At 33.9% G+C, this 12,249-nt stretch overlaps 1 long non-coding RNA gene across 1 annotated transcript; it reads left to right on the forward strand.

Annotated features, from left to right (window-relative positions):
• LOC104747006 lies at positions 4,905 to 5,879 on the forward strand. The gene is made up of 2 exons (XR_761068.2): positions 4,905 to 5,122; positions 5,524 to 5,879. It is a non-coding gene; the product is annotated as an uncharacterized LOC104747006 (long non-coding RNA).

Genomic DNA, 12,249 nt, shown 5'->3' on the forward strand with positions numbered 1-12,249 from the left:
AATTTAAAAAAAAAAAAAAAAAAAAAAAAAGATAATACGTTACATGAAACCTTATTGGTATCGTGAGTCAGACGACTTATATCACCAGGCATGCAGATACATATAAAACAATAAGAGCAGTCACTTGTTCACAATTTACTGAGAACTTACCTGTAACAACTTACAATGCATAGGTTTGGTAAACGTGTGCATGCATGCGTCTGTCTAGATCGGTTAGGACTTGGAAGTATCGGTTAGGACTTGGAAGTATCCTATTTTGAGATTAGTAGCACATTTTTTTGTGTGAAAATACGGAACAAAATTTATTTTCAAATAACTATGTAACTCACGGTTCTCCACGTGATCGGTCAATATTTTCGAAGACATTTAAACCTTTTTATTGGATAATTAACGAAGTCATTTAAATTTACTTAATACATCAATCACAAGTAGCGATGTCCCCTATTCGTTGGTCTCTTGCTTCTCCTAGTTGCCGCTAGTTTCATTCTTTGTTGGCATAGGAGATAAATTTCTACACCTTTTTCAATGATTTTAGGCCGCAGATTTTTCTTAGGATAATAATTTCGAACTACTCATCACTTCTCATATATCTACTACTTCAAATTTCCTCACGTAAACAAAAAAATAACTTGTTCAATCATGGCAGAGTAATCTATCTTCTCCATTATGGATTATTTCGAGTCGTCTCAATCAGTGATTTATCTTAACCATATATTTGTTCAATCATGGCAGAGTAATCTTAATACATATGTACTTGTTCATACATATGTACTTGTTCAATCATGGCAGAGTAATCTAGCTCTCTTTTACAACCCCTTTTTTGTGTTTCTTTGCTATACTTCTATTTTTTTTTTATTTTTTTTTTACTTAGAGACTTAGAGCTAATTAAGCTGAACCTTAGAGACTCTCTTCTTTTTTTTATTTCTCTTTTGATCTTCAACCCAACCCCAAATAAACATGTTAACCACCTATCTTTCAAAACTGATTTTATTAGCTTGTTCAAATAGTTCTAAACTTAGCTAAAATAAGAGTCAGTTCTCTGTCGTTCTCAATACTCTAAAGGTTTCACAACCTATAGCACTATCGAAACTGAAAAGGCCTCACTAAACAAATCGCAACAAGGCTTGAAAGAAAAGGTTGGGGTTCAAAGTTTCGGGCTGTTCTTCTTGCACGATCACACCATCAGGTACATGCTCGGGTTCCTCCTCATTCTTGCTCTTTTAAGGCTCCAAAGCACCTGTTCTTATCCAAAATGCAATAATGCAATGATGTAACACCCTAAATAACCTAAATGCAAATATCTAATGTTAAAGATCTAAAAATGCTAAGGTTAGGCTATATACAATGCAAAAAATGACTAAAAAGTGCTCTGAACAAAGGTCTTCACTATGTTTTTCACTCTTGTTTAAGTTCTCTGTCTTTTTAGAACCTCTTCTCCATGTTCTTATAACTTGAAAAACCATCACTCTTTGGAAATTCAGGAATATTCCACGTAATTCAAAGTTTACTTGAACCTCAGGATGACCTCCATAAAAAGTTTGGATTTCATGATGAGCTTAAGGATGACCGTCATAAAAAGTCTCGATATTGGTAAACACCTTGATATGCACTAAAATGATATTATTACCCCTTCACTAATGGAGTAATCTTTCACATATTGAGATAAAACACCAAAAAAAGAGATTTAGAAACATATTTATTTATATTTAGGAAGGATTCAATAATATTTAGGAAGGAAACCTTAAACTTTATGATAGCCTTCATAAAATAATTAGGAAAACACAAAATCAAAATATTAGTTATATATATATATATACATTTTTGGAGACATTTTGCAAATAAATCCTAGAGTTGCAACCTATTTACAAGCATGACATTAGTATTAATTATTAATTTGTTTTTATTTAATTAATTAGTATTAAGTGTTGATTTTTGGAAACAAAATTTCCTATCCAATAAAATTTCCAAAATAATAGGAAACCACTCCCTTTAACATTAAGTATTAAGATTATAATTAATTTAATTAATATTAAGTTTCCAATTTTACAAAACAATATTTTCTCCATACAGACGTTTTCCTAAACAATCGGCCTAATCAATAAACGACAATGTTTTTAAAACCGGACCGGAAGGTGAACCGGAAGTCTTTCGGGTTGCTGGGTCAATTAGTCGGACCGGTTGAATCCCAGGTTAATTAGTTTATTGGTTTGTTTATATTTTATGAATATAACATCTACTTTTCTATAAATATATGAACAAAACATACATAGTTAAGTATTAGCGGTCGATATAACATTTCTACTTTTAGTACATGTAGGAATTCTATACTACTAACAAAATACTTTCTAATTTCTATACTAACTAATATATCTATATTTGTAAGGTTGTACATTTTTAAAAAATACAAATTAAACATTAGTTATATATATAGTTAATCTATAAAACAAATTACCTTTTTTATAAAAAAATAGCCTTACGGTGTACCGCGGGTGAATATCTAGTATATATAATATTAGAATGTGCACAAAAGAAAATCAAATATACCTTACTAAATGGAGTAATATGTGATACATTTAGACAAATCTTAAATTAAATGATTCAAAAACTTATTTTTTTAGATTTATGAAGGATTTCATAATGTTTAAGAAGATGTCCTTGAAATTTAGGAAGAGTTTCCTAAATATTTAAAAATTCCAAAAATGATGATGACTGACCAAAACTATAAGATCCTCCTCAACTGTACTCTGTCTCATTAACAGTACTAGCCAACTCCATATCGGAGGAAGTACAAGCCAAAGAAACAGAATACATCGAAATCGATGACAACGATGAATTTTCTTACTTTAACTGCTCCGATGATAAAGGCTGGGAGATCAGAACTCCAAAGACCGACGACGACATGAGAGCCACTATGGTCATACATGAAGTATAAACATCATATTTTAAATCAATAAAAAAACATACTTAATTCGTATTCCAAAGCAATAGTTATCTGTCATACTCTAAATATTCACATATACAAAATACTTACGTGGCACAATAGGATACAGTTGCAACAAATAAGAAGCAGGCTACAACAATAAATGCAGGATTATCATGTGCCCTTTGGTTCTTAGTTTATGAGAGAAAGAGAGAATAAGATAAATTAAAGCAACTGCACCAAAACTATCTGGCCATACCAAACTTAAGCTTATCTTTTACATGCACTTATCTTTTACATGCACTAACATTAAATTTTGAGTAAAGACGAGGACATAACGCAAAAAGTTGCACAGCTAGAACAAAAATGACAAGGAGATGCTTGTCCACTTGCTAGGTATTCATCGTAATTAAAAGACGTCTAGCTAAGTACTTTCAGAACAGAAGATAAATCATATACGAGCAAAAATGAAAAGCTGCTTGCAGTAGCATAAGGATTTGCTAATGAAAGTTGAGCTTACGTTTGTGATACTTAATTAGTGGTGCTGATAGCTGATGCCATAGCGCCCACACAGAGCCGTCGCACAACATATTGGGGCCACAAGCCCAAAATAATTGTAAAGCTGATTCTTTTAGTGGACCATAGAAAGGAAAAAAAAGTTTGTAAAAATAAGTGGTGCCATCGGTCGAACACTAGAACTCAAACACTTTAATGTTCATATTTACCACCACACTAACGACACTTTTCTGAAATTTGAGGCCGAAATATATCATATAATTTTCGGGCTGTAAACACATGCTTCATCAGCTTGTGCTTGGGGACGGCTCTGCGCCCACATGCAAACATACAAAAAGTACGAGAATAAAAACCAAAAATTAACTCACCACATAGTAACTCAACTAAAATCATTCCAACATATTGGATTAGACTACATTATTGTTCTTCTCAATCTCAATAGTACATATAAAAGCCTTACACCAATTTAAAACCTTCATGTTCTTATAGCAAAGGTGAAATGAAACCATCCCAAACTCTATTCACCTAGAACCTTAAACAATTAAATGACTATTCCATCCTAATACAACTCTCTAGTAACGTCTTTATCAACACAACAATCAATCGAAGAAAAAACTCAAATTTAAGTTTCCATCAACAACACAGTCACACATCAATATAAGCATCTAATTCTCCTACAAATCAAATTGATTCCCGAGATATTATTTTCAGAAGGTATCGAAGATGATTGATAAATACAGTAAGATTAAACACCTTACAAGCATTTTAGATTTAAATTAGAGCTCAACACAATATGGGAATTCGCTCATCAAATCGAGTCTAAAGAGAGGGGAGAAAGAAAAATATCATGAGAATCAAGACTGGTAAGTATGAGCAGAGCACCAAAGGAGATACACAGCCATGGATTCCTCTTAGTATCTTCCTGTTCTTCTGTTCGTTGCTGTGGAACATTCTTTTCTTCACTCTAACATCTTTGTCTCTTTGAATATCTTTCTTATTTTCATTCTTCTACAACAATCGTCTCTTCCGTCCGCCATGCATTGGCGTCTCCCTTTGGAGCTTTCCTCTTCCCTCTGCTCTCTCCTTCATCTATTTTTGGAATCTAAGATCGGAAGCTTTACCGAAAGCTTAGCCAAAAAAGAAAAAGAAGAAGATTTGAGATCTGAAGCTTCACACAAGTTTTGCCAGAAACTTCGTCGGGTATTGTTATTTTGCATCTTGTGTAATTCATTTTAAAAGTGACCATATAGTATTTTACTAAATTTTGATGATTGTATTCTATTATTTTTGTTCCCGCGATTAAAAGGATATGCCATTAAAACTCAAACAAATTTTTATAAAAAAAAAAATTAAGAAAAAAAAAAACAAGTTTACAAGTTTTACCTATCTTACCGTAGAAACCTTGAATTTGGGTCAAATTAGATCCTATAATTTGGGATATAGGATAGTACATACCTCATTTCTTAAATTAGAAATGTATGAGACACACTTAATTCACTATATAAACTACACGTTCTTTCTTTGGTTTTTAATATGAAAATTTTAAAACACTATTAAATATTTAAGTTTTCTAAAAAACAAAAGAAAAAACAAAAAACACTATTGATCCATTTATATCAAACATGATGAAAAAATCCTGTCAACTTTCATTCACCGTTCTTATTGTCTTCACAGTTCTTCTGCTAGGTATATACTTACATTTTCTACTAATTGTTTTTAATTTTTCACATATATTGGATAATTCCCTACTTTGTAAATTTATATGGTTTTAACATTATTAGAATAATTTTGATATCAAGTGATGAAACATATTTCAGTTGTTTCTTTGTCTTAAATGATTCTTTTCTCTCATGCCACATAGGTAAGTGTTTCAAATTACAACTAATTGTTTTATAAATATTGTGTTAAACAATTTTCTAAGAAAAACTATATGATACATTCAAATTAACTTAATATACTAAATATTTATAATTGTAAACCTATGTTCCATTTCAAAACATATATCTTTACGGTAAAAAGTCAAAGTAATATTTTCAGTTTTAGATATATGAACTAAGATTTTTAATTTAAACTTGTTATTGTAACAGGAGTGAAAGGTTGGGATTTTGCAAATAAATGTGGTGTTGTTTTAAGCTATACTGGTTGTACGCCACAAAATTGTAAGAGTTTGTGTTCCAAGAGTCATTCACACGCACGCCCACATTGTGTTGTTTCACCTGGTGGACCATATGTAGGGCATAAGCAATGTGCATGCAGCTGGGATTGCTAATCAATTATAATAACAGTAAATTTCTAATTATAATAATATTAAGAACTTAACAAAGAAATAATACAATATTTGAAGTGGACATCTAGCCAAACATATGTATTAGTGTTGATGTCAAGTTGTAATCTAATAAATTTGTAATTATGGTAATATAAGCTTTCATGCAGGTTTTGACTATTTTTTTTAATATAATAATATTTTCTCAAACTAGTGATGGATGGGTAAATTCAAAATCCAAATAAAAACACCAAACAAAAGAAAAGAAAATAGTCTCATAATCAGCAACTTTAGATTCTGAATCGCTTCTATGCAAGTTAATAGTGTATTTGTAAATTAAATGTACACAAAAAGAGGTGTGATAATTATAATTTTTTGACTGAAATGCCATGAGGTGTTAATTATTATGGTGATTCATTTAATTGATATTCACTGTAATCCCCTCAAAGAATGTTAATGTTTGAGCAAAAGTAACCGGTTTGTGAGAGTCTATGGAAAACAAGAAATCTAGGCAGAAAAGTATCTCTTATTAATCAAGATGTTGATAACAAGTACAAGAAACAAGCCACAACTAATCAACTAGAACCCTAATCTTGCTTTTAAGTGTTTGAGATCGTTAATTATTTATAAGGTTTTTGAACCCTAACTAGATTTTAACCCGCGGTACACCGCGTGAATATAATTTTTATTATTATTTATATTTTATATTGTATTTGTTATTTAAATATTAGATATTTTGCAAATAGAGCAATAACTAAATTTCCTGCCGTTCGTGCGGTTAAATGTTTATATTATTTTTTTTAACCCATAATATACTTCATGACCATTTTTTGTTATAGTTAGTTTGTTTTGTTTAGTGTTTGAGATTCTATTTTAATTTTTAATTATTATAACAAAAAATAAGGGATTTAAATACATAATAAGTCATTTTTACGCTATGATTAAGTTATATTTTTTTTAATGATTTAATTATTTTACACAATCTTAGTTAAATCAACTTAATTTTATATGTCAAATATTCTAATATTAATAGTTTTGACAAATAATAAAATGAGGATTTAAGCCGTGTTAGCAAAAATTTAATGATATTTTATTAATTCCAAAATGTCCTCTTTATAACTCATCTACTATATAACCATATTAAATAGTATTTAATTTTTTAAAATTTTACATATTCGTAATATTTTAAAATTTTATAAGTTTATATATATTAATTATAAAATTTAAATAAATGTGAATCAAAGTTTTTCTTACGTTAAGAATCAAAGCCCATAGGTTTTGGAAAATAAAATAGGAATCAAATTGTTGTTTTCTTTGTTTGCAAATGATTCAGAGATCGAATATCTTCAATACACAATAGAAAGTGTGGTTAAATATCTTCATAGTTTCTGTTTCCAAATTGATTTTGTTGTATTTTTTAGTTGAAATGGTATGTAATATATTTAGGAAACAAAATCTGGAGTAATGTTATTTTTGGAAATTTTAAGGGTTTAATTTTGTAAATAAGTACAATAAAAGAGTAAAACCCAAAATGTACTTCAAAAATGTATATATAGATTCTTTGTAGGAACCGCCTTCTTCCTTTCCTTTTTCCTTTGATAACTTCCTAATTTATTTATGGTAAGTTTCCAATTGCTTGTCGGTTGTTTGTCCACCAAGGTAAAGGTTTGGGCTTGTTGTATATGTCGATAGGTCTTTCTGCAGGTTGTTTATGATCTTTAGGACGTTGTCTAGAACCTTCCATCAAACGAACCAGTCCTCTTAACAACCGGTTAAATATCATCAATAACCTTTTAGCTCTTTTAGACAACCAACCACATGGTTTACATGGTTTAGCAACTGTCATACGTTGGTTAGTCGATGAATTATTTTTACCGAACAGGTAATAATAATAATAATAATAATAATTAGAACTAGTTAGTGACCCACGCTGTATCGCATGGAGAAATATTTACGTAAATTTGGATTTGTTTGTTACAAAATAATAATAAAATTTTTATTTATCCTATACATTTTATAAAATTATATATTTAATTTACTTGTTTCATACTCCAATTTTGACCCATAATCGATACTACTATTTTGGTTTGAGTGAAATATCAAATTCGTTAATTATAAATTCGGTAAAGTCTAAAAAAAAACTAAACAAAATTTGTATTGACCCGTGATCTGGTATTACAAATTGATGAATTATGATTAAAACATACTTTTAGAGGTAGTGATTTTGTTTCCTTTTTCCAAGAGCTATATAAAATTCAAGAGAAAAAATGTATCTAATAAATATAAAATTTTGCAGTGATCAATCTTTTTGTATTCACAAATGGTTAGATTATGTATATGAAAATTAAAATTAGATTATGTATATGCATATTGTCAACATTATACACTTAGTATTGTTTATATAGTGAATATTGTGTATAAAAACATAAGTTTTAGCCAATTAAAATAGTTTTTTTTCAATTAAATAATTTAATGTTAAATTATATTCAAAGAAAAATAAACGTTTTACAATGCAGAGCAAAGCCTTTTTCTCAAAACATTTCTAAAAAATTAGAAAGATTATGCTATGGTCTTAATAGGATCTTGTCGCAAACCACATCTGTATCGTGGTATCCTCTTTGTTCCCGATCGTACTCAACCTGTTCCGAACGTTTTTGTCTATGAGCTTGACCAGCTTCTCTGCCGGCGATGGTTGGTTGCCATGACGTCTATCATTCCTTTCTCTCCAAAGGAGATACAGAGTATTCTGAAATGTGTATCCGATGATGAAGCGTGACTTCTTATCAAGCTCATTTCCACCAATCAGTGTTGCGATGTCTCGCCATTCTGCAGTGTACTTGTGCAAGAGCAGACCTCTAGTGAGCTTCTCCCATACCGTCTGTGCAAAGGAACATTGGAAAAACAGGTGGTCGATTGTTTCCATGGGGTTGTTGCAGAAAGTGCAGCTTGTATTGACATTTTGGTTCCAGTTTTGCATCCTGTCTCCAGTTGAAAGCCTGTTCTTCATCGCCAACCAAGTTATAAAAGCATACTTCAGAGTGCAGAACGGGAACCAAACTGCTTTGTAGTTAGCCATTGTTGGTCGAGCAACCCGAATGAGAGACCAAGTTTCTTTGGTCATGAAAGTCTTGCGATACACACTGTTTCTGCCTTTCCAAAGGGTGACGTCCCGTTCTGCAGTTCTTCTCAACTTGTGGTACTGTATCTCCTCCTCCACTTGATTGAGTACAGGATGTTTGTGTCGTCGGTGTCGCGGCATGACCATGACCTCGGCCATAGTGCTTGCTGTAGATACACCTAGTGTTATTGTCCCTCTATCTCCAAGTTGGTCATGTAAACATCCCATAGAGCTCCAGTTGTCAAACCAAAAAGAAGTTGATTCACCATTCTTAACTTCCACCTTATGAAACTGTGCCGCTAAGTTCCTATATTTTAAGATCTTGTTCCATATCCAAGAGCCAGTGGGGGAGATCAATTTCTCTGCCCACAACGAGCCACTCCGGATAAGACATCGCTTGACCCAATCCACCCACAAAGAATCTTTAGCAGACAGAATTCTCCATATCAGTTTCAACATACTTACTTTATTTGCTTCTTCTATGGAGTGCAGGCCTTCTTTCTTAGGTAAACAGACCTCAGTCTAGGCTACTTTTGCTTTTTTGGTGTTTAGAGTAGGACCAGACCACAAAAAAGCAGAGAATAATTTGTCTATTTCCTTTATACAAGCTTTTGGAAGTCTAAAAAGAGAGATCCAAAAGTTTGTTAAACTAAAAATCACCGAACTTAGCAGCTGTAACCTGCCTGCAAAAGAGAGCGACCTAGCTGTCCAGGAACTTATTTGTGAACTTATCCTTTCCAAGAGAGGGAGATAATCAGCTTCAGACATGCGTTTAGAGAGTAGAGGTAGACCAAGGTATCAAACCGGTAACACACCCGACGCGAAGGGGAACTGTTGCAGAATCTCCGTTTCTTTATCCGGAGCTATTCTTGCCATAAACAAGGTTGACTTCTCAAGACTAATCTGCAGTCTTGAGTGATAGGCAAAATCATCGAAAACCTCCAGAACACCCTCGACTGAACTCTTATTTCCAGCAGTAAAAACCATTAAATCATCCGCAAAACTGAGATGAGTGAGATGAAGCAATTGGCATTTCGGGTGGTACTCAAACTGCTTATTCAAGGCCGCTTTGTCAATATGGCGAGACAACACATTCATGCAGATGACAAAAAAATAAGGACTCAGCGAGCAACCTTGTCTCAAGCCTCTCTTGCTTTGAAAATAACCCGCAAGTTCTCCATTTACTTGAATAGAAAATGATGCAGAGGTGATACACGTTTGAATCCAGTTGACGAATTGATCAGGAAAGTCAAGAGCTCTTAACGTATTCAGTAGGAAACCCCACTGCACTGAGTCAAAAGCTTTTGAAATATCGATTTTCATGGCACAACGAGGATAGATGGAGTCTTTATGGTAGTCTTTGACAAGCTCTGTGGCAAGAAGTACCTTCTCCATCAGCAATTTGTCCTTGATAAAGGCTGATTGATTAGGAGAGATGAATTTGGGAAGGATACCTTTGAGTCTTGTAGCAAGAATCTTGGAAATGACATTGTGCAAGACATTGCAACATGAAATTGGCCTATAATCTTTCATTGTCATTGCCTTTGTCTTCTTTGGTATAAGAGCTAAAATAGTATAGTTGACCCCCTTAGGTAGAAAGCCTGTCCGGAAGAAGGATTGCACTGCTAAAGAACTCCACAGTGAAGCCATCAGGGCCTAGAGATTTGTTTGTGCGCATCGCAAACAGAACCTTTTTAATTTCCTCCTTGGTAACCTCTATAGTGAGCATAGATTTGTCAGTAGGATCACATTTAAAACTCAGAAGGTCCGACAACTCCTCAATAGTCCATTCGACATAGTCAGCAGGGGAAAAAGTGAGAAAATCTCGAAAATGTCTTACCGCTTCCTCTTTGATGTGATCATGATCAGTGACGACCCTTCCATCTCCACATTGAATCTCCTTTATATTATTTCTCGATTCCCTAATCTTAGCAGACGCATAGAAAGCCTTATTATTTTGATCACCAACCTTCAGCCAATGCAACTTTGCTTTTTGTTGCAGGTACCGTTCTTCAATATCAGTCAATCTTCGCCACTTCGCATATGCATCAGCCTCGTCCTGTATAACCTGAGAGGAAGGAAAGGTCATAGTCCGCTCCTGCAGAGTGCAAAGAGTGTCATATGCCTCCTTTGTGCGGACAGTAATGTTTGCCACCAGTTTCTTGCCCATGCTCCGAAGATGTGGTTTAAGTCCTTTTAATGATTTTGAGAAACGATGCATCGCAGAGGTGGAATGGAAAAGAGCGGGTGACTCTTGCCATCGTCCAGCCAGTTGAGAGAGGAACTCTGGCTGTTTTGTGACTGCATTTATAAATTTAAATGGCCTCTTCACTTTCGACTTCACCGTAGAGAGATAAAAGCTGCAACGTAAGTGGTCTGAGCATCCCCCAGGCTCGAAAACAGAATATGACTGACCATACTGCTGAAACCATTCCTGATTAACCAACACTCGGTCTAGTTTCTTACAAATTACCCCCTCCTGACGTTTGTTACACCATGTAAATCGCTGACCCTAATAACTCATATCAACTAGTTCGCAAAAATTGACAAGGTCCTCAAAATCCCTCATGCCTGCTAGGATAAAAGGATTAACATCATATAGAGAGTGATCCTCATTATCCAAGATTTCATTGAAATCCCCACAGATAAGCCAAGCTCGGCCATGAAAGAGTGGAGATGAGTGATGATGTCGTAATTCACTCCAAAGCTACTTACGCTCTGCAACTAAGTTGGACGCGTAAACAAAAATGACAAAGAAATCCTCCTTCCCTTCAACACATACTGAGACCGTAATGAGTTGTGAGGTTTTAAACACTGGTGTAATGCGCACATTATTCTTCCAAACTATCCAGATTTTTCCCATTCGATGCTCTTCATAATTAGCCATAAAAGACCAATTAGCAAACACTGAGTCAATAACACGACTTGATCTACGTTCCTTAACCTTTTTTTCAATCAAACAATCAAAATCAAAATTACCACGAGTCATCCACTCTCGTACCACACGGTGCTTCTCCTTCTTGTTGAAGCCTATGACATTCCAGAAAAACCCGGACATCAGAGATCTTTGGAAGTTTTACGTGTTGACAGATTACTAGGAGGAGGCCTAGTACTCTGTGTGCTGGTTTACGAGATAAATTTATGGCTTTCCTTCAAAGCGCGTGGAAGAGAGGGCCAGAGCGTCACCCCCATGGGTATCTTGGCTGTCTCAGTTCCTCCCTGATCAGCCGTAGGCACGATAGCCGTAGGCACGATAGCCGTAGGATCCCCACCACCAGGCTGTTGAGTAAGATCGAGACTCTGTTCCAAATCGGGTATAACATCCTCTCCTTCCTCTTCCTTTTCACTAAGACATGAAAAGGAGTTTGAAAGCTTTGAAGCATCGACCTGACTTATATCTAACTGTTTACCTGGACTACGAATCCCCTTAGT

The sequence above is a fragment of the Camelina sativa genome, chromosome 15 (genome assembly GCF_000633955.1).
Source record: "Camelina sativa cultivar DH55 chromosome 15, Cs, whole genome shotgun sequence".
Taxonomy (NCBI): Eukaryota; Viridiplantae; Streptophyta; class Magnoliopsida; order Brassicales; family Brassicaceae; genus Camelina; species Camelina sativa.